The sequence below is a fragment of the Equus caballus genome, chromosome 9, assembly GCF_041296265.1.
Source record: "Equus caballus isolate H_3958 breed thoroughbred chromosome 9, TB-T2T, whole genome shotgun sequence".
NCBI classification, from domain to species: Eukaryota; Metazoa; Chordata; class Mammalia; order Perissodactyla; family Equidae; genus Equus; species Equus caballus.
In genome coordinates this window covers 13415911-13443908 of record NC_091692.1, presented here as the reverse complement: position 1 = coordinate 13443908, position 27998 = coordinate 13415911, and the positions used below count along the sequence as shown (strand labels likewise).

The following is a 27998-nucleotide window of genomic DNA, read 5'->3' as shown; positions in this document are numbered from 1 at the left end:
TTTCCACAAAAGCTGATGTGGTAATTAATTGGCTTTTTTATGTGCATTGGATAGGAGAACCCCATTTTGTGCCATAACACTCCCAGGCCTACACAGAGGGAGAGAGTTAGGAAGAGACAAACCCAATTCTTTCCCTTTCCCTGTAAGCCAACCTACTGATGAGCCCTACACTCATTAGCTTTGAACAAACCTTAATAATCTTTGAACACACAATTTTAAATGTTAAGCCTAATGAAACCGATAACACCGCTACTTTTCATTTTGTGTGTTAATGAGGACACATACAGGAACCACTACAAATAATGACTCCCATTAGAGGAAAACAAAATTAGCATTTATGGGTTCTAATTAAATTTTGGCTTCCAAATATGATGGTTTTGCTTTTCGCTAAAAATAGTAAACTTTTAAACCAGAGAAGGAAATAATAAAATGCCCAAATACTTGAAAGGAAATTGATGCAAGAGTGGCGCCATTTTATATTTCACAGCTTCTGCTTCTTCACGTGTAGCCACACTTCCAGGAGCCACAGGAAACCCAGATTCACCAGTGAGACAATAGAAGATAAAAATAAACAATGACTGTGGATGTGCTTTGAAAAAGGCACACATTTCTCTTAAATACCAGTCATTTATTATTGTTGTTGCTGCTGTTGTCATAATAATACTAGCCCTTGGGACTAGAAAGAGAGTCTGTATGGGCCACAGAATATTAAATGCATAAAGTTGAAAACATTTATCACCTTCAGTTCTGCCAGGGTCAGAAATAGCAGAAGTTGTTCAAAGCCTTTAAAAATCAAAACCAAAAATATCTCTGTGTGGAATGGATGGTTAAGAAAACAGGCATTTGGAGGAGTAAAATTTCACCTGGACCTTGTATAGCACACTCAGACGAAAATAAGCCTTTATTTTCCTCCAGAACACTCTGCAAAATGCCTACAACTGCTTGGTTACTACCAAGGGAAGATGTCTCCTTCTATTTTGGTGGCCCTGCAGCTTTCTCTCCCTAATTAGAGCCTCCATATTGTCTGGCCGTCTGCTTCTGGATTCTGCCCAAGTTGTGGTGAAGGAAGGGGTATTTTATGATCTCATCCTTTTAGTGGGAGGATAAATTCCACATTAGTCTGGTCAAGACAAAATGCCTTCAGGGAAGACACATGGACCCCTGTGGTGCTTCCTGTGTAACAGTGAAGATTCCCCCTGGCTGCAGAGCTTGTGGAGTTTCCTGTTTGACCATCTCAGAGCCAGTCAGCATGAAAACGCCGTATAAGAATGTCTGCTTTTGCTCTTTTGGGGCCTAGCTGTCATGGAAAGAAGTCCAGTCTATCCTACTCAAGAGAAAGGCCATGAACACAGGCTCTAGAGGAGAGAGGCCATGTGGAAAGGACCCAGACATATGTATGAAACCAGCTGACACCATGAGAAGAGAGAGGCCCATCGGTCTTTTGAGCTATTATGGATAAGGTGCTGGACATGTGACTGAGATGATCTTGGGCCCTCCAGCCCCAGATGGCTGCCCCAGTCAGTGTCGTGTAGAGCAGAGAAAATCTACCCCACCCAGATGTGCCTGAGTTTCTGACCTACAGATTGGTGAGCAATGATGGTTATTGTTGTAAGCAAGTGTAGGGGTGATTTCTTATACTGCTGATACGGAAATACTGTGATGATGATTATAATAATGGCCCCCAAAGAATCATGCTACCCTGTGTATATGCCCCCTTGCAATGTGATATTGCTGCATCTCCCATCAGAGGTAGGTGCCTGTGACTTCCTTTGATCAAAAGAATGTGGCAGGAGAAACTTTGTGCAAGTCCCAGAGCCTAGGCCACAACAGACTCTACAGCTTCAACTCTCACACTTTTGGAAGCTAGAGATCGCCATGCTGGAAAAGCTTAGTCTAAATTAGCGGAGGATGAGAGGCCACATGGAGGAAAGCCAAGGTTTGGTTTGAGGGGGTGGGGACAAAATTGTGCTCAGAGACTGAAACAGTCTTGGCCAATAGTTTATTTAACACAGGTTCACTGTGGGATTTATAATGGTTTCACAAGCCAATAGTACACAGGATAATGTCTCTTAATAAGCCAATAAAGACATAACATAACATACTCCAAACCAATGGTGGTCTAATTAAACTATTGTTCCAGGCAAGGGTAGATGAAAGGAATGAAGTCCAAATTTAGTTCAAGGTGTACCTTTTGACAGAGGAGGCACTCAGGAGAGACAGCTTAACCAACCAAGAGCTGACATCCAGCTGCCAGTGCAAAACAAAAGTGAAAAGTCCCTTGTTGCCAGAGCTTGTTGCTAGGGAAGGATGGCAGTGGTGTTGGTGGGCAGGCGCTGATCTCCTTCACAGGGTACTGCACAGTTTATCACCACCACCCATAAAGGAGTCATCCTTATTACAGTAGGAGCTAATGCCCTAAATCTTCAGAGAGCTTATTTGGGTCAGCAAGGTGTTGCCTTGCCTAGACTGAAACTCTCGAATAGTCCTCACAAACTCTGGGTATGTATAGTCTAAAGGTCCCCATGCCATAGTTGCCTCTCCCCATGTTCTTACTGATAAGCCTCCAGGAGTATCATCAACTGAGCTGAGTGTTTATCAGTGACAACAGCAGATGAGATGGTGACATCCTGACACAATTTACTTCATTCTTATATCAAAACAAGATTATTTTCATCTTTGTCACAAACAAGTGGATTAAACCAATTTCACTTAAGTCACAAACAAGTGGATATGAAATAATATTAAAGCAATACACACGCTAACTAACAGCCAACACCATCAGCCAGAAATGTGAGTGAGGTCATCTCGAACCCTCTCACAGCAATTGAGTGTGAACACATGAGTAATCCCGGGCAAGACCACGAAGCTTGCCAACCCATGGAATCATGAGAAATAACTGTTGCTGTTTTAAGCCACTAAATTTTGGGGTGGCGTTCTATGTAGCAAAGGATAATGGAAAAAAATACTCACCCACCTGGCTCCTGGCTGGTTCATCTGGCCTTGCTCCCCCGGGCTCCCCACCCCAAGGATAAGTCCAAGTACACACTGTAGCCCGACAGTACAGACAACCTTCTGGCTCCGTTTGACTGCTGGAAGGATAGAGCAATGGTCAGGTGCACAGGCTCTAGAATTACACTGCCTGGAGTGAATTAGAGCTCTGCCATCCATTGACAAGATGAGCAACCTAAGGCACATTATCCTGTTCATTAAATAGAGATAATAATAGAAAGTACCTCACATAGTTGTGAGCATTCAATGAGGTAATCTACATAATATGCTCAGTAAATGTTAGACAGCCTTATTTTTCAAAGGCATGAGTTAGGTTTTTATGGAAAGTCTTTACAAGTTTTTAAATAAAGTCATATCCTTTAAAAATCTTTTTATAAAATAAAACTGAGAATGAAAAGCCCACATTTCCATAGTCCTCCAAACATTCTTGAGGGAGTTGTCATGGTAGTACTGGAAGGATTGCAGAGGAAATGGTATAGGGCATTTTTTACGGGATGGATATGTAGGAGGGCATACTTCTAAGTGATAATTTAAAATATTTTTGGACAAAGCTTTAAGCTCTGCTTTAAAAAAGAAAATTGTTACTTTCAATTACTTCTTACACCAGGATTTTTAAAACTTCAGACTTCTTCTCCAAATCAAGATAGGCATGTAAAACACTCATTTTATTCTGATGCTGCACAACAGAAATATTGATAAACTAGAGAAAATACAGGAAAACATCACCAGTGTTAAGTTCCGTAGACTAGAGTGAGAAGTTCCACTGAAGTGACATGGCAGTAGAAGCACAGAAAGAGAACTAAGCAGCTCTAGCTTAGAAAGCAATCATTGAAGATTAAAAGTTTGATGAAAAGATACTACATCTATGTGTCACGAGTTTGTAGACTGGGAATAATGGAAAGAATAAAGGTAAATGGTCCAATTTGTTGGACTATAATGTAAATAATTTATTTTAATTGGATTATAGGTTTTCACCTTGAGTATTGCTTCATACAATTGAGATATCAACAAAATTGTCAAGATGGTACATTCAGAATGAAGCGTCTTCTTTAATAAGAACAAATAAGATAAGAATTTTCTAGAGTCAGAGGCCACGCCACAACTCTGGAATAGTTTTAGTAATCAGCACAGAAAATATGAAGAAAAAATGTATACTCTTCAGTTGTCTTAGTTTAGGCTGCTGGAACAAAATACCATAGACTGGGCAGCTTAAACAACAGAAATGTCTTTTTCACAGTTCTCTGAGGCTGAGAAGTCCAAGGTTAAGGTGTCATCTGATTCAGTTCCTGGTGACAGCCCTCTGCCTGTTATGTTCTCACAGGTGGGGAGAGAGAGAGTAAGCAAGTCTGCTCCTTATAAGCATCTTCTTATAAGGGCACTAATGCCCCGTAATGGCTCCACCCTCATGACCTAATTATCTCCCAAAGGCCCCGTCTCCAAACACCATCACATTGGGGATTAGGGTTTCAACGTGAGAATTTGGGGGAACACAAACATTTAGTCCCTAGCATTAGTTAAAAGGTTACTATGGCAAGTTGCATTTACCCAAAAGGCCAGAATAATATTTTCTGTCTCACATGTGTTTCTAACACCTTGCCATTCTCCTACAAATAGATGGAATTTGTTTCTCTTCCCCCTTTAACCTGGGCAGGTCTTTGTGACTGCTTCAAATAATAGACCTGTAGTTTTCATCCAGTGGTATTTTGTCCCCTAGGGAATATAGGACAGTGTCTGGAGACATTTTTGGTTGTCACAGTCGGTGGGAAGGGTGCTACTGCTGCTAAACATCCTACAGTGCATGGAACAGCCCCACAACAAAGAATTATGTGGCCAAAAATGTCAATAGAGTGGAGTTCGAGCAACTCTAATAGAGTATGGTGGAAGCAATGCTTTATGACTGTCTAGGCTAGGTCATGAAGGACAATATAACTTCTGCCTAACACTCTTTCTGAGGGGTTGGTCTCCTTTGGAACCCAGCCATCAAGCAATGAAAATCCCAAGCCACACAGAGTGACCTACATGGAGAAGAACCAAAGCCCTGGCACTCAGCCCTGGCTGAGGTCCCAAACAACAACCAGCACCAACTTAGCCAGTCGCGTGAGTGCGCCATCTTGGAATCAGATCCTCCAGCCCTCAGTCAAGACACCCTAGCTGATGCTGTGTAGAGCAGGGATGGGCCATTCACTCTGAGCCCTGTTCAAATTGTAGGTTCATGAGATGAACAAATGACTTGTTTTTTAATTCACTAATTTTGGATGTGGTTGGTTACAAAGCAATAGAAAACCGTTATCTTATTTATCCATCCATCAATCCATCCATCATATATTCAACCATCCATCCATCTATCCATTCAATATCATGAGTTGCAGAGGTTAATGCCTTTATAAATAGTATTATGTGCTTGATAAAACATTTCTGTAGTTTATTCTCAAATTCTTTATTACCTCGTAAAGAGAGTAGGGTGGGGAATCTTTGGGTGGCCATGGGCTCTTCCAGGAGACCCTTCCTTTAGTTACAGTGCATTAGTGGTCACCTACAGAATTATCAGTGAAACTGACCTGAAGAACTTCTACAGTTCTTAAGCCAGTAAAAATAACACAGTAAACATAAATTTGAATTCTAAGATTATACAGCAAGAACATAAAAGAGCATAATTATTGATCCTTTCATAAAACTTTTCAAATAGATGTAAGGTTCAGATGCATTCAGCAGGGTAAGAATGTTATTTTTAAAGAATCAATACACATATTATATAGCTATAATGCTTCATAGAAAAAATTTTTCAGTAGAAAATTGACCCGGGGCAAAAGACTGGAAGAAATTTAGATAATGGCTTTTATTTCTACTTGGATTCTATATTAGAACATAAAAATTTATAGCAAGAAATTTTCATCAGGCCATTAACATACTAAATAAAATAATGATGGTAACTGAAACGTTTTTAACATTAGTTAGTATGTTAGAATCTATTAGGATGTTTCTAGTCAACATCCTCACCCTGTGTGGTACTGTGATTTAAATTTATATTAGTTTTTGAGGTTATTACTTTTTTCATTAACAGAGTTTTACATGGTTAATATTTTAGAATCATAATACCATCTTTTCTTCACCTTAGTCTTCTAAAAACATGTGTTCTTATTTTTTCTGTAGATGCTTTGTGAAATGAAATTGGATGGATGGATGACAGATTGGCAGTAGATAGGGAGGTACGTAGATGATAGGTAGATAGATAGATAGATAGATAGACAGACAGACAGATAGATAGATAGATAGATAGATAACCTTCTCTGGTAGCAAAATTAATCCAACTAAGATTTTAAATCATCCAAATTTTCTGGGTAAAATTTGTCACTGAGAATCTGATAATAGGACCCCAATCTTTGCCTGAAAAGAAGTGCCTTTTTCTCTTCCCTCACACTTCCTACTCCATTCAAATATCCTCACTTATCTGCACTTACCAGCCTCAGATCAACCTAGACAGGGGATTGCCCCCTGACTATATAGGAACTTTTATAAGCATAATCCATTGCCTTGTTAAAGTTCTGTCTCTGAATCTTGTCCCGTACCATACTGATAATTCTCCTGGGGTCTCTTCTTCTTGGTGTGTGACCATCTCCCTTCTTCCTGCAGATCACATAGTTCCTACCTGTTGTTTGATGCTGGCCCTCCCAGTGTTTATAATCTATGATGTGTGTTTTCCTGTTTTTCTGACTGGTCATGGGAAAGTCTTCGACAGCTACCTAAACACACATTTCTGACCCCTTGTCCAGCCTGTCAACATCCTCTCCCTTCCCACACACAATGGCTCCATAACCATGTTTCTTCTGCTTTCTCTGCTCATTACCAGCCACAAAGTCTTAAACTTTGTAGTGACCACGCAAGAAGCCACAGTGCTTCTTGGAACCAGGAGAATGTGTAATAATCTTTCAGAAAGAGTAATAGAGATTAATTTGGAATTGGCTTAATTGGTGTGTTTAAGTCATTTTAGAATAATGTTCAAACAATCTGTGGTGAAGGATCAGTTTCTTTTTTATTTCCGATCTCTGTAGAGGAATATGTGGCCCTATTGTGCACAAGTAGTTGGCACCTCTCACTGCACGCCCAAGAGACTGACCATGTTGAGTTCAACACCACCTAAACTTGTCTAGACCTTGTTCAACAACACAAGTCCACTGATCACGTGCTTGGATGTCCCAGCAATATTTAATTGCTATAAAAGTTTCTAAACACTTAATCTCAGCTCTGTACTTTGTGGACCATTAATCAATAGTTCACAGGCTGGCATCAGTTGCAGACCACATTGTGGGTATGTAGCACTGATCTTCAAAATTCACTTAGCCTTAATGCCTCCCTCCTTAGCGCATCACTTAACGAGGATATTAAATGTAGAAGATTTAGAGTCTCCTCAGTAGAACATTTGATTTGTGTACTTTTCATATTCTAAAGAGTCATTTTAAGAGTGAAAAGAGTAAGGATTTGACGTCAGTGCACAGATTCCAATCCTATCTCCACAACTTACTAGACACGTGGCTTTGGGTAGGTTATTTACCTTTCTGAGCCTCAGTGTTTCTCATTTAGAATATGGGGAAAACACATTACAAAGATTGTGCGAGGATTAGGATGATAACGCTGTGAAACATTGAGCACAGTGCCTGCAATGTAGCAGTGAGCGATAAATTGTTGTTCCCATTATTGTTAAATTGTCAAAACTGCCTTGCAATTAGGATTATCTCCCAATTCTTATCATGATTTCATTTTCTTCAAGTAAGACGTTCTTAAAACTATCTTTTCCTCTCTAATTAAAAAAAAGAGTTATTTAACGACTCTAACCGATGTCTTCCAACTGCAATGAACGAGGGCTTATCTTAGTAATGAGTATTAACTCAGCAACTAAATATTAAAATTTCTTATTTCCAGTACAAAATGGCCTGAAAGAATTCATGAAATCCAAACAAATCTGATTTAAATCTAGAACAAATAATTGTGTTGAGAGCATCAGTGCCGACCTGGGTCAGCCACGGCTCAATGAAAACGACTGGGAAGAACCAGAGGCCTCCACTCTTCATTCCCAGCCACAGAGACGTGTAACTGGAATCAGCCCCTCCGATCAAGCACACATTTTGCTGCTAGATGGCTTTCTGCTTTAAGAGCCTTTGTCCCAATATCTGTCTGAATTTGCATCCTTTTACTTGACTGTAAGAAATAAAATAGCCTGAAAAACAACGACAGTCCAGGTTGGTTTGGTATGGATAGTTTAGCCAAACTACTGAAAACTGAAATCACGTGCTTTAAGGCAAACTGCCTCAAATCAGTTCTCTGTATATTTTAGCCAACTTGTTTGACTTGTCAAAAGTCTGGAGATGTGGCCTGTATACACAGGTATTTGTTGGGACAGGCAATCACCATAGGCTCTGAGTGTCCTTGTAGGTTCTTGCTGCTTCTGTCAAGGATGCAGGGCCCTGACAGTTCTTTACTTGGTCCATTTCTCAGATGTGTGTTTGTAGCAAACAACCTTGAGCGATGAGGTAATATCTCTCCCCAGAGAAAGAGAGGGCTTGCTTCCTTCTCATTATATAAGCAGTGGAGTCCTCAAGCTCAGTGTTCCTCAGTGTGAGACAACCCACTACATGCATAGCATCCACCGGGACCCTTCTGTGTCACCTCAGTGGGACTTAGGGGAAGGGAAAACCAATGCAATATCATGCTCATACTGGCTGTGCTGTAATTAACAAAGCCTTGTGTCTCTGATTCAAGATTGTTGTGTCTTCTGCCGGCATCTATGAAACAGTAATAGGCTAACTTGTAAGAAGTATAAAATCTGGTGGACTTCTGCAACAGTTGACAGGCAGTTAATCTGATGTAATAAAAGAAAAAAAATTCCAGTGGTCTATATTCTAATGAATCTTTATGGACACATATCATGAGTGTTTTTATTAGGTATTTATGAATAAGATATAGATCAATGAAAGAAAGACTATTAAACTATTTGTAGGAAAATAAGAACATTAACAGCATCCTGAATTTGCTGACTGCTAAACTGTTATGAATAAATTGATTAAATTAGAAAAACCCAAGTTAGAACCTTTTAAACTGTAGTACATCCAAATATTAAAGAACTCGGCAGCTGGCTGGGGCTTTTAAAAACTACGCTTTGTTGGGAGATTTTAATTTAGAACCATATAAATATTTTACACAAATATAAAACAAAGTGAAGTTTTTAAAAAGGAATTTCTAAAAACTCCAAAGTGAAATGAAACAAATAGAACTATCTTTTGAGATGTGAAATGATCATATGGGAAGGAATTCTCTCAAGCAAATTTAAGATGCAGTAATTTCTGTAACTCGAGTGGGGTATGCCCTAAGGACAAAAACAACTTTTAAATGTAAACTGTTTTCACTGTTCATGCGGCTGCTGCTGTTTGTATTATTATGCTGAAACCACTGTGTGTGCATTACAGGACAGAGACAGTCAATGAGTTTTAATGTTGAAGCCACTGCGAACATTGTGTACACACACATACACACACACACATTTCCTTGTTCTGACAATAAAAGGGCTTAGAATAAATGACCAAAACAGTAGAAATGTACACCCTGTTACCCACATGATAGCTTCCCAAAAATATTTCCCACTTAAAAGAACTAGGGTTCCTTGGTGTAAGTTCAGCTTCCACTTTTCAGGCACGTATTATCTAAACTGATCCGAGAATACGTTATTGTAGCAGAAAGTAAAGAGTATCAAAAAACACTACTTCCAATCTGAAGGATTCTTTAAGTCAGTTTAAAGAGGCTCCCTACTGGTGAGGTTGAGTGAATTTGAGCATCATTAGGGAAAATAACAACAGTGGATAGGACCACATCAAATATGTTTAAGTCCATGAGTTCATAATGAAACTTAAACTAAACTAAACAAAAATGAAATATCAAGAAATAAACAAGATAAAATCCTCAAGGGTTACATCTGGAAAATACTTAATATGCCAACTCATTATTTTGAAAACAGGCAATTTAAGCAAAATAATCCAGTGGTTTATCCTGCCTTTCCTATACGGACTGTATCTCAGTCAGAGTAACCATATATTAGATGAGGATGGATTTCTTCTTATACAAATATTATAGTTAATAAGTGAAGAAAGAATAATAGTATAATGAAGTCACTATTTTGCATCCCTTCATAAGAAAATGTATCTAGGCAATGATCACTAATGACAGCTAATATCACACACATTAGATGCTTCTGACAGAAGGACAAAGTACCTGTACAAACCTATATAAAGTTGTCCTGCCAAAAAAAATAAATAAACCTAAAATTAGTCAAACCATTTGATAAAACTATCCATTTACAAGAAATACAAGAAACAAACAACAAAAAGAACAATAACAACAAAGTGTAAAATTTCAGACCCTTCACAGATTTTTACAGTAGTAAACTAAAATATTGGCCAGCCATAAAGCAATAAATACAGTAGGGGAGGTAGAGTATGTTGAAACATCAAAACTAGTTCCATCTATCACTTATTTCTCAATTGAAAAATACGTGCTTCTGATATGTGGAAGGGAATTTTCTAGATCCAAGCCTCTGCATTAGCAGGCAGTGGCAGGAATCACTCCATGCCACCAGCTTCTTTGACTTGCTGCTGTTGTCAAGAACACGTGGAAGGGAGGAGCTGTGTGGCCAAAGCAGTCAGTCAAAGCCTGTTGTGTCGAAGCTTCTGAAGTACAGCAAACTTCTTGGAAAACAGCTTTTAAAAAAAATCTACACCTAAGTTTTCTCTGTAGCACCCGAGGCTGCAAGAGGGTTTTCCTTGGCTAAGATTTTTAGCATAAGACTCTGATAACAATGACAAATCGGGATCATGTAAGCAACATTTCATATCTTACAAAACAAAAAGCAACAACGATTTTATTTAAATTTTCATATAATAAGATTAAAGACATTGCAAACGTTAACATAGCTGTTAAGCAACAGACTATTCATTTTGAGCGGCCCAAAATTCTGTCAGTGTTTTTGACCAATGTGAAATAAATTTTTCACAAAAAACCTATGAACTTGTTTCAGGATGAGAACAACCACAAAAGTAGAATTGCAGCTACCTACTACTTTAAAAAGCCATAATGTACGACCATCCACACTGTCAAAACAAATAAGGGATGATTATTTGAATCAAAAAAAAAATCTTTGATTTAAAAAAGCGTTACTTTAAATCAGTGTTTCTCAGCTGGGGGCAATTTGCTCCCCAGAGGACAATTAGCAAAATCTGGAGACATTTTTCGTTGTCACAGCTTGGGAGGGGAGTGCTACTGGCATCTAGCGGGTAGAGGCCACGGCTGCTACCGTACACCCCACCGTGCACAGGGCGGCTCCCACAACAAAGAATTAACTGGCTCAAAATGTCAGTTGCGCCAAGATTGAGAAACTCTGCTTAAATGGAAATTCTTCCTTTGTGTATTTAAGAATTTGAAATTAGTGTGTTCAACAAACACTAATCAAACAATCAAAACTTAGTTAATTGAAACACCTATTTTTTCATTCCATCTTTCTTTTAAATTTCATTTAATGTGGATAGTTTCCCCCAACCCTTGTTGAAAATTATCGCCAGGTCCCTGACTTTTCTGTTCTTCACTCTTAGGTCCTATGATCACTGTAATAGACAAACACACACTGGATGCATAATTAGAATGTTCGGTCCAGAAGGTAAATCAAAACTCTGAATTTGATTTAATATCAGATCTTCTCTCTTCTCCCAGCTTAATCCTGATTCAGAATGGAAGCCTGGTGTGGGGGTGAGGGTGGGGGCTTGGCTGGCATCTCTGTTTCTCTGTTCCCTTACTACCTGAGTTTGACCCCTGCAAGGCTGGCATGTTGGAAGAGAAGAAGGGAAAAAGCAGGAAAAGTCTTACTTGAACTATTGCCATCATCAGCTGGTGTCTCACACCCTGGGCCTGGCAGAAGTTTCAAGAAGACTTTCTGTCTCCTGGTGCTTTCATGGGCTCTTCAGAGGTTCCTACTGAGCCCTTTATTGTATAATAATTTGCCTGGCCTTTGTCCCATGTTTGTGGCAGAGAGTTTCTAAAACCCCTTGGCATTTCCTGAGTGATGGGAGTATCTTTGTTATGATCATGAGGTGAGTAGCGGAAGGTGACCAGCTCTAGGATGAGGGCCGGTCACCAGAAAGACCAACTGTGTGATTAGACGGTTGAGACTTTGGGCCAGCCAGGCCTCCAGGGAGGGGAGGGAAGCTGGAGATTAAATTCAATCACATGGCCAATGATTTAATCAATCATGCCTATGTAATGAGACCCTGGAAGAAACTCTGGACCCAGAGGCTCAGAGGAGCTTCCTGGTTGGTGAATACATCGATGTGCCAGGAGAGTGACATACTCTGACTCAACAAGGATAGGGCACGGAAGCTCTGCATTCTCTCTCAGACGTTGCCCACCCTATGTAGACCCTTTATAACAAAACTAATCATAAGTACAGCACTTTCCTGAGTTCTGTGAGCATAATAGCAAATAATCAACTAAGGAGGTCGTGAGAACACCCAAATTCATAGCCAGTCAGTCAAAAGTACAGGTGGCCTGGGGACTTCCAAAGTACAGGTGGGTCTGAAGTAAGGGCAGTCTTGTTGGGGACCATGTGTTTAAACCTGTAGAGTCTGACACTAACTTCAGGTAGTTGGTAACAGAATGGTAAAGCAATACACACCAGTTGGGTTTTTACCACAATATCCTTCAAAAGTACTTCCCTGTTCCTTTGACAAATTGTAGGTATATCTCTATGAAAGATGAGTCTTGAGCACTGCTTCTTCGGCTTCTAGGCATTCACCTTTAGCTTCTGCTGCTGGGTGCATCCACCATTCAGGGCAGCCTTGGTGGTTAGGACCAAAGACCACCCCACACTGACTCTCTTGGTTGCTGCCCACATCCGATCCATAGGAAGCACCCACACTTCCCTTGCCCCAACAAACATCCAACAAGGCAACACTTTTTTCTGCCCCCACCAAAGTAAGAGGTAGTTCTTCCCTTGACCTCTACATTTCCTGAGCAGATGTAGACCCTAGTCTATTATGCCCGCAACTGCCAGGTCACAAGTTAAGGTCTCTGCATGAGAAACTTCATCAGGTCTCTGTAGAAACTTCATTAGACCTGATGTAGGATATAGAAACTACTCTCAAACCTCCTGCAAGAGAGAAGTACAGGCTCATAAGATAATGACAACTCTGTACAAAGATATTTTTCACAAAATCCCTTTTTCCATTCTCTGGAGGTTTCTACAACCTTAGGGTGGGTGAGAGAATTAGAATAGATCCTAAGCTCTTTCCTCTGAAAACCTATAGTGATTTGGTCCCTCACTTTGAAATTTCACATTTATTATTTCTTGGTGCCAAGTCACTTGAAATTTTAACATCTGTTACATATTTAATTGAAGATTACAAACAAAGCTGAAAAAGTAGAAGACAGAAATGTAAAACATAGATTGTGGGAAACTGACAGCCAATTCTCAACTAGGAAAAAACAATCCTGAGTTAATCAGTCAATAACATTAAACTTAGAAAAAGTTGTTTACATGGAACTTCTCTAGGAACCTATATGTTGCTTGATCTGTTCAAAATGTTTAAAAATGTAGCATGTATTCACAAGGTTAAAATGTCCATACCTCCTAAAGCAATTTACAGATTCAGTGCAATCCCTATCAAAGTCTCAACAACATTTTTCACATAAGTAGAACAAAGAATCCTAAAATTTATATGGAACAACAAAAGTCCCCAAATAACCAAAGCAATCCTGAGAAAAACAAAAAAAAAAACCAGGCTGGAGATTTCACACTCCCTGATTTCAAAATATACTACAAAGCTACAGTAATCAAAACAGCATGGTACTGGCACAAAAACAGACACACAGATCAATGGAACAAAATCAAGAGCCCAGAAATAAACCCACACATCTATGGACAGCTGATTTTCAACAAGGGAGCCAAGAACATACAATGGGGAAAGGAAAGCCTCTTCAATAACTGGTGTTGGGAAAACTAGACAGCCACATGCAAAATGAAAGTAGACCATTATCTTACACCATACACAAAAATGAACTCAAAATGGATTAAAGATTTGAAAGCAAGATCTGAAAACATAAAACTCCTAGAAGAAAACATAGGCAGCATGCTCTTTGACATAGGCCTTAGCAGTATCTTTTTGAATATCATGTCTCCTCAAGCAGGGGAAACAAAAGAAAAAATAAACAAATGGTACTACATCAAACTCAAAAGCTTCTGCGTAGTAAAGGAAACCATCAACAAAATGAAAAGACAACCTACCAATTGGGACAAAATATTTGCAAATCATATGTCCAATAAGGTGTTAATATCCAAAATATATAAAGAACTCATACGACTCAACAAACAAACAAAAGACCAAACAATTCCATTAAAAAATGGGCAGATGATATGAACAGGCATTTTTCCAAAGAAGATATACAGTGGTCAACAAGCACAGGAAAAGATGTTCAGCATCACTAGTTATCAGGGAAATGCAAATCAAAACTGCAGTGAGACATCACCTCACACTCATCAGAATGGCTATAATTAACAAGACAAGAAATAACAAATGTTGGAGAAATGTGGAGAGAAGAGAAGCCTTGTACACTGCTGTTGAGAATGTAAATTGGTACAGTAACTATGGAAAACAGTATGGAGAGTGCTCAAAAATTAATAGAAATACCATATGATCCAGCTTTTCCACTTCTGGGTATTCATATTATCCAAAGAACATGCAAACACTAATTCCAAAAGATATATTCCCCACCATGTTCATTGCAGTGTTATTCACAATGATCAAGGCTTGGAAACAACCTAAGTGCCCATCAATGAATGAGTGGATAAAGAAGATGTGGTATACATACACCATGGAGTACTACTCAACCATAAAAAAAGATGAAGTCTTGTCATTACAACAACATGGATGGACCTCGAGGGTATTATGCTAAGCAAAATAAGTCAGACAGAGAAAGCCAAATACCATACGATTTCACTCATATGTGGAAGATAAAAAACAACAACAACAACAGCAAAACACATAGACACAGAGAATAGATCCATGGTTACCAAAGGGGAAGGGGGAGGGAGAAATGGGTAAGAGGGCACATGTGTGTGGTGACAGATGGCAATTAGACTTTGGGTGGTGAACACAATGTAGTCTTAACAGAAATCAAAATATAATGATGTACACCTGAAATTCGTGTAATGTTGTAAACCAATGTTAGCTCAATAAAAAAATTAATAAATAAAAATGATTTTTAAAAAATATACATCCTAGGAAAAAAATACAATCTTTAAAAAAACATGGGGCTGGCCCCGTGGCCGAGTGGTTAAGTTCGCGCGCTCTGCTGCAGGCGGCCCAGTGTTTCGTTGGTTCGAATCCTGGGCGTGGACATGGCACTACTCATCAAACCACGCTGAGGCAGCGTCCCACATGCCACAACTAGAAGGACCCACAACGAAGAATATACAACTATGTACTGGGGGGCTTTGGGGAGAAAAAGGAAAAAAATAAAATCTTTAAAAATATATATATACATCCTATTTAGTCATTTCGAAGTGAATCCTGCTTTGGTGATGTGTCTGTAAAGGTTGGAGAAGGCAAGGTAGAAAATGAGTTCTTGAAGTTCACAGAAGGACTGAAAGGTTTCACAAAAGCTACTCAGCTCACAACTGTGAAATGTCACTCATGCCAGTAGGGTCTTGTCTTGTGGGTATTTGTAACATTGTCTTCTCTCCCCTATTAGAGAGGTACATAAGGTTAAGTACTAGTTTCTCTGCCACCTACTAGCTTAGGCAAGATATTTAACCTCTCTGGTTTTAACTTTCTCATATGTGATATGATAAAAACAAAGTGAAACAAAAATCTTACTCAATGAAACAATTCACGTTAAAAATGATGATTGAACACTTTTTATCTCCTTTCTGAAACTTTTCTAAAATGTAAGTAAATAGGTAAATAAATAAAAGACAGAAGCCCTGAGTGACATAGAGAATAGTTGGAGAGACAACAGTTAGACAACAGATGTCCACAAAATTATGGAAACTAGGTAGTGTAGGGGATTGGAATTGGCCGCCCCAAGAGATGCCTCTTTGGCATGAGGATTATTTTGGGTTGGTTACTTTTAAAAACTGCAGACATGAGAGAAATTCTGAAAAGTAGAAATTACCCTTTGTTAAGAGACATTTACATTTATAAAGGAAATCTCCATCTGTGAACGTGTCTCCCTCTCTGTACCAGGAAGAAGGGGGATGATCTTGTCTCTAGAAACTCTTATCAATGCAGAAGGCTAGGACTTAAATCTGTATAATATCCCTACTCTTGTTTACTGTGCTTTTCTGGTAATCTCCCATAACTGACTCCCCCTATCCCCAACATCCTCTTTTGCCTTTAGCTGAGGATGGTATTTAAGATGAGAACCTCTGCCAATTTGGCAAGTTGTTCAGTTTGCCTGAGTCTCTCCCATGTATACATGTTATAAAACTGTGTTTGATTTTCTCCTGTCATTCTGTCTCATGTGAATTTAATTCATTGTCCAGCCAGAAGGACCAAGAGTGGGTAGAGGAAATGTCTTCCTCTCCTACAGTTTGGCAACTTGGATGGGATAAAGTTTCACTGGCTGGACACTGCTCCCTCCTGGACTGCTGCGGCCTGAAGATCCTGGACCCCTGACAAGAGCTGGCAGGAGGTAAGAGTTCTTACCCTGATCTCTGCCTGCAGAGTCCACAGGAAGTGAGAGTGGTGAGGTGTTTTGCTCTTCTAAATTTAGATTAGCCGGAGAAAATTTTGGTGAGGCTAGCTTCTTGGACTCAGCAACTCTAGGATTTGGTTGAGTACTCATTGGTTGTAGATCCTTTTCCTCCCAAGGATAGTATTTTTCCTTGTCTCTGTCTTTTTTTGTCATTTGTCATAAGACACAGGCATTTCTATGAGCCTGTTGTCTGGGAATACGTGTATAGGTGGAAATTGTTGCTAAGGGCATCTTGGAAGCCAAAAAGGCCACAAATTGGGTGGGCACAGGTCAAGCAGTTAAAAGCCACTAGGGCACTCACCACCTCAATAAGTCTCCCGTGAAAAGATGAATTGGTCATGGAATGGGGTAGATGACACAGGTCCCCTGCCAACTTCAAGAAAATGTCTGTGCAACAACGAGGTACTCTGTAAAGCACGCATCACCCCCAACCCCGCAGCACCTCCCTCCTAGCTATTATTCTGGCTCCAAGAAACCCAAGGCTTAGCTAATGCTGTTAATGTGAGTATTAGACGAGGTTTTATCTTTTGTCTTGTTCTATCTCTTGAGAGCTTGGCTTTGTGAACTCTCTGGTCTCTGCCATCCAGAGGATGCATGTACTGGCATGCATCTTGGTGGCCAGTCAAGTAGACTGGGGTTCCGGGACACACTCTCTTTGTCTGGCTGTGTCAGCTCTCAGGGGAGTTTGTCATAAGGGGTCCCAATGGCTTTCATAAGGGGTCTTTGTTGTCTCAACCTTCATTGCTTGCTGTGCAATGAAGGCTCTTACTTTCTTAGACTACTTTTGGGAGTAAAATTTCTGGATCTCTTTTGGGGACACCTCTTGTGTCCATGATTAAAACTTACTGGTATTGTCACTACCTACAAGCATAGGTTTTTACCCACCACACAAAAGGGCCAAATAAAAACTGGAACACCAGGCTTACGGCAAGGAAAGTGTTTTTATTTTGGATGACATCAGCTGGGAGATGAGAGTGAGCCCTCAAATTTGTCTTGTTTCATCTTGTCTCCTTGAAAGAGAGGAGGTGAGGGGTTTTAAAGGTTTGTGAGGAATGTGGCTGCTTGTAGAGAGGTGGGGAGTCAGTGGCCTTGCTGGTTGGAGCCTTCCTACCAGCCTATGTTCTTTCGGCCTTGGGGCACTGCTTGCAGGGATGGGGAGGAGATGATAAGGAATCCAGGTGGTTGTCCTTGGCTGTCTCTGTCTCCATGGAGGATAGTGGATTCTGGAGCCAGGGAGCTGGGGAGTGAGCAGGGAAAGAGTACTTTGGTTTTAACCCTATATATGCTGGATTTAATGTAGGGGAACTGATTTCAGGGTTGGCATCAGTATGAGTTACTGTTAAGATCCTACTTGTCAACGTGGCCAGATGATAGATCATTTAAATTGGGAAGACTTCTAAATTGGGGGAAAAAAGTTTGTGATAGCTCTCATCATCATTTTTAGTGGTACCTATGCAAAGCCCAAATTAGAAAGGAAATACAAAAATAAATAAATAAAATAATGAACTAGCCTTAAGACCCTACTCGGGCTGCAATGGAATTGAGAAAATATAAAAGTGTAAGAAGTGTAAGTGTTGATAAGATGCTCGAGCTGATTTTTTATACAGAGGGTATATCAACTTTGCCTGAGTATGTTTTAAAATTTCTAGCTGGGAATACTTCCCCTATCCAATATTATAAGACCAAGACTTATTGATGAAGTCCTAATGAAAGTTATGATTAGATGTATAAGAGTTGATGGAATTCAGATGAAATTTATAGAAAATTGATATACTTACAGGCTTTATGTAAAGTGACTGTATCTCTTTTTGTCTGCTTGTATTATAGATTGTATTCTGTGGATAGACATGGTCTCACTGGGGAATATTTCCCCTGCCTGATTGTAAGACTTTTAAAGATGTGATACATTGTCCTGAAAGTTTTAGATTATACAAATCTTTGATCCACCTCTTAAGTTAAAAATTTTCCTGATATAAATGAGCAATTGGAAGGGAGCAGCGGTAGGGGTGAGTCAGTCTCTCTTTTTGTCATTCAGGCTGTAATGCAGTCCTGCGGGGAATTGGAAGCAATTGTCTTTGTCTTGCAAATCTCTGCAAGGCTGGAGATATGGTTCTGGAAGTCAGTTCAAAGTTCACATGTCTTTTGCCAACACCAAAGCCTCCCCTGTCCCTCCCCAAATGCTCCTAGATATTGAGAAAAACACTGAGACATTAGAAACAGATGGACAATTATGCCCCAGAAACTCCATTTTAAAGAAAACTTGACTGATTTCTCTGCCTTTATGATGTAAATTTTCTGCTCCCATCTTCTCCAGGACCTGAGGGCCATTCTTGGAAATGCAAATGTTTCTCAGAAACTAGTGTGTTTTGTATTGCACCTGATTCATAGCAAAAATTTAGCATCTCTGTCTGTGTCTACCGATGTATTTATGAGTGTTTACGTGTACGTTACAGATGTATGATATTTTAACCCTGGATGGTATGGCCAAAATCAAGAGCTCTGTTAAATTGACTTAAAGTAAGTGCTTACATGTCTTTCAAGTTAACGTGATATGAAATAATCTTTGGTGAACGAAATATTGTTTAAATTTGTTGGTTTGATTAAATTAGACATGTTCTCAGAGTTACCATAATTGGATATGATGCAAACATGCAGCTTGGGTTTACTAGTTTAAAAAAGACTGCTCATGTATTCCCTGTTACAAATTTGTCAGCATAATAAGTTAGAATGATAGTTAATTTTGTCTAATGTCTCATGAAGTTTTTGTGGGTAATCTAAACATAATTGTTGGGAACAAATGATTCAGACATAAATGAAATAAGAGTTTATAGACAAAATTTTAGCACTAATTATACTTTATGGCATGTGCATCTAAAATAACTTCCAAAATCTCTTTGGTAACTTGAAACTTTGAAGTTCTGCTAGGTTAATTTAAATGACGAAAATTCATTGAGTATCTAGATCATTCCCAAATAAGTAAGATATTAGACATTAATTATTAAATGTAAATTTATCTACTTTTGGCTTCTTACTGCCGAGAGGCTAAAAGTGTTTGGGTCTATTAATAAACATACTTTGTGTTTTATTACTGTGAAGTGGTGTCTTTCTAGAAATTATGAAGAGTGTTTAGAATGCTAGTATAAAAGACAGTTCATAATTGCTTGCCTTTTTAGTTTTTACTAGGGTCCGTAAGGGTTAAAAATTCTAATTAAAATATGTAATTAAAGCCAGTGGAAATTAATAAGGCAAACATCTTTGTATTCAAGGAAAGTAAAATGTATGTTTTAGGTAAAGAAGGTATAAAGAATGGAAATATTTTTGTTCGTTGGATTAGGAAAGTTAAATTTGTCCAAAAGTACTAGAAGGAAAAAAAAAGAACCATGGGACAAATTCTGAATGTAAAAAGAAAGTGACAGAAGGTTTGTGAAAGAGAAATTCTGAAAAGAGTTTTGTGTATGGTCAAGTTGATTAATATTAAACTAAATTCAATTAAGTACATCAGTTTTACGGGAAAAAAATGAGCTGGTGCAAAAATTAAAATTCAGTTTTCTCTCTCAAAAGGATAATTTCCTTGAACTTTTTGCCTGCTTTAAGTCTACCTAAAAGATAGAAAATCTATGTTTTGCTAAAATAATTTTCTATGTTCAGAAAGAAAGAGGTCTTTCTTAAGACTTTTTGACTGTTTCTGTTGTCATTTTGGATATATACCTGAGCATTGTTTCACAGCGAGCATTAGTTCCTATTTGAACAAGTGTTTTAAAACCTTTTGATATTTTTGACAAGCCTTCCCCGACAAAAATATTCAAGTCCTGAATAAAGGGTTTCTTTCGACCTGGAAGAAGGAAGAGGATTTCTCTGAGGATTTTCAGAGAGCCCCTGAGACTTCTCAGAGAAATTTTATCCCTCTTCCTATAAGGGGGAAAATGCTGAACTAAGTAGGTTTATTTGATATGTTAAATTACATGGGAAGCATTGTCAGATAAGTGATGATAAACTTTTTTAGATGATATTATGTGGGTAAATGTTATTGATAGAAATGTTTTGAAATTATATAACTTTCCTACAATTCTGATCTGTCCTGGTTGTCTGCTATAATTCTGGTTATTATTTTAAAGTATTGTATGTCACAAAATTAACCAAATTTCTCTGCAGTCGCCATTTTTGGATCTTGTTGTTTACAGACAGTTATTGTTTTACTCTGATGCTTTTGCAAAATATGTTTCATCTTCAGAGAGATTCATGGAAAGAACTCTGACACTCTAGAACACAGTTTTCTGATAAACTTCCAGATTATAAAACTGAACTGGTTAAAAAATTACAGAATTCTAATGGAGAAACTGATGACCCCATAAAACTGCTAATGGATGATTAAGATCAAAAAAATCAATTACACAGGACCAAATGAACTGATGAAGATGATTATAATTTTATGATTTTTTTGTTTAAGATACTGCTGAGTTTTTTTTTAAGTGTTTTGGGTTTTTTTCCGGATTTAAGGGAAACTTTTTCTCTTAATCTAACTATAACATAGCAAGTTGGTGAACTATATTTTTGTAAACCAAATTGAAACATTTATCTTTTTCACCCTACCTGATCCATCCAGAATTTGGAAACTCTTAATAAGTATTGTTATTTTCATGGCAATATAGGTATTTGCATAAGTTCAATAAGAATCTGCTTTCCTTATAACAGGATAGAATTGGAAACTTTTGTTATATAACTTGACTTTGACTGGAATGTCATATTTGAGAGAAACATACAGGCTCAGATATGACAAGACAGCTTTTCAGGAACAAAGATTGGACTTTATGGAATAAGGCCACTTGGAAATGTTGGCCTGGTACCTTGTTTCCTAGCAACCTTATGGGTAAGTAAGGAAGGTCACTTATCTGGCAGGCACAAGGAACCTCAATATTTTGGGAAACCACAAGAGAAGAGAGGAATTCACCCAAATCTGAGGTATTGCAGGTGAGATCTGATGACAAATCCTTGGCTTGGCTTTCCTGGAATTGAGAAGCCTTTAAAGTCCAATCTGCTATTCCTTATAAAAAGTTCCAGCAAAGCAGATTTAAAAGAGTATATATGGTCAATGGTTATTCTTGCTGTACTTATGTAAATAATTGGGCCAAGTTTATTGAAACTAAACTTATTTTGCAAACCAGTTAGTCTTAATTTGGCTATCTTTGGTCAAAATGAGGGTGATTTTAGAGAGAAAAATTATGTTTCAGTAAAAACTGTAATACACATTTTGGATATTAGATCCTAGTTCTGTTAATTGTCTTTGAGGTTTTTTCTACCTGTGAACTGGACTGAATCCTGAATTCTCCTAGACTCCTGAAATATATGGTTACAAATCTCCAAATGAACATTTTCAATTTTTTCCCTCATTTTCATTTGGAATCATTGAGAACTGAACCTGCCCTTTCTCCTGAAGCCTTGCAAACCAAAGCTGAACAACTTGATATAAACTTAAGAGAGATACATGTCTGTTGCTGTGTAAGCTGTAAGCCACCCAGAAAGGTACTTGAATGCCCAATGACATCATCAGAGATATCTCAAGCTGCAAAAGATCCTCAACCCTGACATCTAGAAATCTTCTTGACTGGCTGACCTCTGGGCTCAGGAACTGGTTTATAATTTGCTTCAACCATTAACCTTGTTTTTCCTTTTTATTTCCATAGACATACTTCTTATTAAATACCTGATTGTTTGCTTCCACAATATAGGCCTAACTTTGGGAACTCATCTGCATCAACATCTTCTAAAATAAATTTAACTGGACTGATCTATTACCAGGACCAAGAAATGCATTCAGTGAGATGAAAAAATCTATGACTCAGCTTCTGGACTATAAAACTTCTTAAAGTTTGAAAGGACTGTGAAACTTAAAAGTTTCAAAGGCAGGACTGTTGGGGATTGGAATTGGCTGCCCCAAGATATGTCTCTTTGGCATGAGGATTATTTTGGGTTGGTTACTTTTAAAAACTGCAGACATGAGAGAAACTCTGAAAAGTAGAAATTACCCTTTATTAAGAGACATCTACATTTGTAAAGGAAATCTCTGTCTGTAAATGTGTCTCCCTCTCTGTACCAGGAAGAAGGGAGGATAACCTTATCTCTAGAAACTCTTATCAATACAGAAGGCAAGGACTTAAATCTGCATAATAAGCTTACTCTTGTTTACTGTACTTTTCTGGTAATCTCCCACAACTGTTGCCCCCCACCCCCAACATCCTCCTTTGCCTTTAGCTGAGGATGGTATTTAAGATGAGAACCTCTGCCATTTTGGCAAGTTGCTCAGTTTGCCTGAACCTCTCCCATGTATACATGTTATAAAGCTGTGTTTGATTTTCTCCTGTTATTCTGTCTCATGTGAATTTAATTTGTAGCCTGGCCAGCAGAAGGACCTAGAGTGGGTCAAGGAAATGTCTTCCTCCCCTATAGCTGACTAGTGGTTATTAACTTCACATAGTACAGAAATCTGAGACTGAAGCCTGGCGTGAGGGGAGTCTTCTTCAGAACTCTAGGAAACCTAAGAAATGGAAAGAACCATGTGCCTCTGAAGGCAGAAATGCAGTGTGAGGTTGAAAGGTGCAGGTAAATCCCAGATACCTTGACCACCCAGGTGCATGACTCAATTCGTCAGCCATATACTCAGGTACAGAGGCTCAGCTGAGGTGGGGTAGGGTACTATGCTGAAACAGGGAGACCATATGAAAGTTGGCATACTGAACAGCAAAATCCAACCCCTTCTCCAGCTTGGCTCCCAGACCATGTGCATTCCATCTGAGATTGGGGGTTTCTTCTCTAGAGAAACAATCCAACCCAAGAGAAAAGACCCATGAATACTGCTGTGGACTGAATGTTTGTGTCCTCCCAAATTTCACAGTTTGAAGCTTAATCTCCAATATGATGGTTTTTGGAGGTGGGGGTCTTTGGGAGGGGATTATGTCATGAGGTTGGAGCCTCCATAAATGGGATTAGTTCCTTTACAGGAAGAGACAGGAGAGAATTTGCTTCCTTTCTCCCTGCTCTCCACTGTGTAACGATACAATGAGAATTTGGCCATTTGTAAATCAGGAAGAGGGCCTTCAGCAAGAACCCGACCATGCTGACATCCTGATCTCAGACTTTCAGTCTCCAGAACTATGAGAAAGAAATGTTTGTTGTTTAAGCCAACAGTCTGTGGAATTTTTGTTATAGCAGCCCAAACTGACTAAGATAGATACTAAAAATTGGCAGAGGTCAGGGGCCCCAATGAAATATCCAGGTATCCCTCAATCATTCTAAAGTGTGTCCCATGGTAGATAAGTCCTGACAACAGATATAGCTTCCAATTAGCTTTTTAGTGTCCCATTCTCAAGTATGAACAAGAATATGAAGGCAGTTGAGGAAAGCATTTAAAATTAGAGAGAGAAACCAAAACAAACAATCAAAAAACCAATGTCAGAGGGGAAAACAGGGGTAATTATGGTAGAGACAAATGATAATACATAACCTGAGAAAGAAGAAAAACATACAGGGGGCCGACCTGGTGGCGTAGGGGTTAAGTTCGCTCACACAGCTTTGGCAGTCCTGGGTTTGCAAGTTCAAATCCCAGGCATGGACCTACACATCACTCATCAAGCAATGCTGTGGCAGCATCCCACATACAAAGTTGGCACAAATGTTAGCTCAGTGACAATCTTCCTCAAAAAAACAAAAAAAGAAAGAAAAATATATATGACTTCTGTGAAACAAGAACAGTGAGCAATTTTTAAAAGGGAATATTCAGAGGAAAAAATAGAGCCCTTAGATGTTAAAAAATAAGTTAACAGGAATAAGAATCTCAAAAAATATATTTAAATTGAGACCATTATCCAAAAAGATAAAGTGAGTATTTTTATGGAGAGGAAGAATTTTTAAAATTTAAATGATTAGTGAGAGAGCCATTCATTGACTATTAGAAGTTCCAGAAAGAGAAAACAGAAAGAAATGGGGAGGAAGAAATTACGAGAAATAATACCATTTATGAGACATATGAGATAGAACTAAAGGACATGACTTTTCAGATTAAAAGTAATCGCCAAGGATCCAGTACAATAAATAAAAACAAAACTACATCAAGGAAGAATATTATGAAATTTAAGATGACTAGAAATAAAAGAAAAATTATAAAACTTCCAGACAGGAAAAAAAATAGATTCCAAACAAAAGATTATAAACTGTAATTGCATTAGACCTCTCTATGGTATTCCTGGAAGCTAAAAGACAATGGAGCAATATCCTCCAGAAGTTTTTAATTGTGTTTTCTTTACTCAGTCAAACTATCATTTCGGTGAGGAGAATTACTGTATTTTTAGGCAAGAATGCTTCCTTCCCAAACATAGAGGGATGGCATGCTGTTCCAGATGTTGCCTTCCTCCTCCTCAGTTTGATACCAGCCTTGATATCAGTTCCCCTACATTAAACCCAGCATATATGGGGTTAAAACCAAAGCACTCATTTGCTGCTTACTTCCTGGCTTCCTGGCTCCAGAATCCACTGTCCTCCATGGAGACAGACACAGCCAAGGACAAGCACCTGGAATGGTTATCTCCTTCCTGCAAAGGAGCTACAGGCTGGTGGGAAACCTGCTGAACAGCAAGGTCATGGGCTCCCTCCTCTCTGCAAGTAGTCTCAAGGCTAAACACAGGCTGGTGGGAAAGTTCTGACCAGCAAGACTGTATGCTCCCCCTCCCCTATCTAAAACCCCAAATAAAAACTCCTCCTTTTAGCTTTTTGGGGAGTTTGGTATTTCAGCGTTAGCTGCCCTCTCTCCTTGCTCAGTGCTGTGCAATAATAAAATTCCTACTTTTTTCCACTACACTTAGTGTCAGAGATTGGCTTGCTGTGCAACAGGTGAGTGAACTCACTTCAGGTTCGATATCAAATTCTCTTACAGGCCAAAGTCTGATATTTTCTCTCCAGATATTCACAGCCATGTGCTTCAGGGGATTCTGAACTCCTCCTCAACTCCACGAGCAAAGCATGATTGGTCCATAGGTCAGTCTTGTTCATCCCATTCCCCTTGAGGCACAGTTAGCTAAGGCATAAGCATGTGACCCACTTCTGGTCAATGAGAGGGGGAGAAAGTTTGCTGGGGGTCTATCGAGAGAGTTTCTTTTCTAATTAAAGATATGTGTTAGGTAGGGTTTAGTAGAGGCACCAAGATGGGAAGTTGTACGCAAATGATTTATCATGGAAGCCATCCCAGGGATGGTCAGTGAGGGAGTGGAGGAAGCAGGACAGGGAAGGGTAGGGGACAAATCAAATAATCCACAATCTATAAATCAAAATTGGGGTGAGTTTTTTATGAGCCGTATCTGAGGACTAGCCCAGGGCCCTTCTGTCCTCAAGGAAGGAAGGGCACTGAAGAAGTGGGGTGTACAGAGTGGTTGTATACCATCTTGGAGCAAAGAGCACACATCATGTATGATAGAAATGTCCCTTTTACAACTGTCACGAGGTGCTTAGCTGGCACAGCAGATCGGTTGTCAGCAGGTGGGTGACCACAAGGTAAGTGGTCACAAGGTCAGCCCAGCAGGTCAGTAATTAATCCTTAGTAAATATTTAAAGCAGATGTGCAATGCATGCTCAACAGGCCACCTCAGGCCCTTTTGGAAAAAACAAGGTCAGGCAGACTCAGCTTTACACCAAACGGCTTCCTCATATACTCCAATATATACTATTGTGCTTGATTTATTTATCAGAGGGGACGAAGGGAGGGGCATAGCCTGATCCTGCAGGAGAACACTGAAATGTAAATTTCTCCACAGAGTTGTCCCATGGAGGCAGGCGAGCTGACCTCACCACTTCTGCACCACCGGTTATTGATCAACGGCTTTCCTGGGGAAGACAATTCCTGTGAGAGATTTTCACATATTGAGGTATATGGGATAACTTCTAGTTCAGAACTGTTTCAGCTTCAACTAAAGAAGCCTGATTTAGGACCTATCAAATACACGTGGTACATCCGTTTTAACCATGAAAGTAAAGAATGCACTCTCTTAAGATAAGAATGCCTACTCCCCCTTCTACTTGGTAATGCCCTATTGGTAACACCCAGACATCAGGATCACGTGGACCTGCTAATTTGCAACTGAATGCCTCTCTGAAACTTTGATGAACATGTAGCCTGGGCACAAAAGAACATTTAATGCATGTTCTTTGTTCTAAAAAGGTATAAAACTATACTGGAAACCATGCTTCTCCTGAATGCTTTGTTCTTTTGTGGAAACTGCCTTCCTGGGTTATAATCCTCACCGTGGCTCAAGTAAAAGTCACCTTATCTCTCTTGTCTATAGAATGCTTATTGGTTGTTTTGCATTGACATTCCCAAGCAGTTCCTCTCTGCTCATGCTGGCAAAGCAACTCCCAAGGGAATTTCTCCTAAGCAGACCCACAGGCTTTAGAAGCCAAAGGGAGGAACAGGCACACAAATAGTAAAAAAAAAAAAAAAAAAAGGATTCAAGGGTCAAGGAGATCTGTGTGTAGCATCACTATTGTCTTCTTTAAGACGAAAGAGGTATTCTTCCCTCTGGCAATGTTGCCTGCAGAGATCTTCCGGCCACCTTGAGGGAAGCTATTCTGAAAGAGCTAAAAGATGCACTGAGGAAGGCAGTCATGAGAGATGGGGAGAACCTGGTCCTTAATGACTTGTTGAGCCACTGATTGATCTGCTTTGGAACTGACCCACACCCAGCCTTCTTGTTATAAGACATACTACGTCCTTCTTACGATTTAAGCTATTTTAAATTGGGTTTCCTGTTATTTTCAACCAAAATCATACTAAATGATTCAAGGAGAGAGATAAATGATCCGTGACACAAAAGAGTTCTGTTGTAGGCAAAAAAAGCAGTCCTGATGCAGAGTGAGCATTCTGAAAGCAGCTCAACTCAAGGTTGACATAAGGAAAGCCATATTGTAGAAAAGAGCCCATGTTGTAACTTTGAATGACCTCTGACTAACTAACCCAGCTGGATTTGCACCCTCCAGGAGATCCACCTGTTCTGTAGATTTTATGACCCCTGCTAGTGCATATACCTCCCAGCTGCAATAAGATGATAACGTCAATAACTTCATTCTTTTGAGTTCCTTAAGAATGTGATGACCCCCCAAACAGAGAGTCTATGCTGACAACCATCATCAATGAAAACTGAAATATCTGGTGTGGCAACTCCCAG

At 39.2% G+C, this 27998-nt stretch overlaps 1 long non-coding RNA gene across 2 annotated transcripts in view; it reads right to left on the bottom strand.

The window, feature by feature from the left end:
- LOC102150129 (uncharacterized) overlaps positions 1 to 27998 on the bottom strand; it is a 64198-nt gene that overhangs the window by 23972 nt on the left and 12228 nt on the right. The window contains exon 3 of one of the 2 annotated variants that reach the window (XR_002810253.2): positions 2971 to 3089. The exons of the other annotated variant lie outside the window; for it this stretch is intronic. This is a non-coding gene — a long non-coding RNA (uncharacterized lncRNA). The remainder of the gene's footprint in view (positions 1 to 2970; positions 3090 to 27998) is intronic. 2 annotated transcript variants of the gene reach the window in all.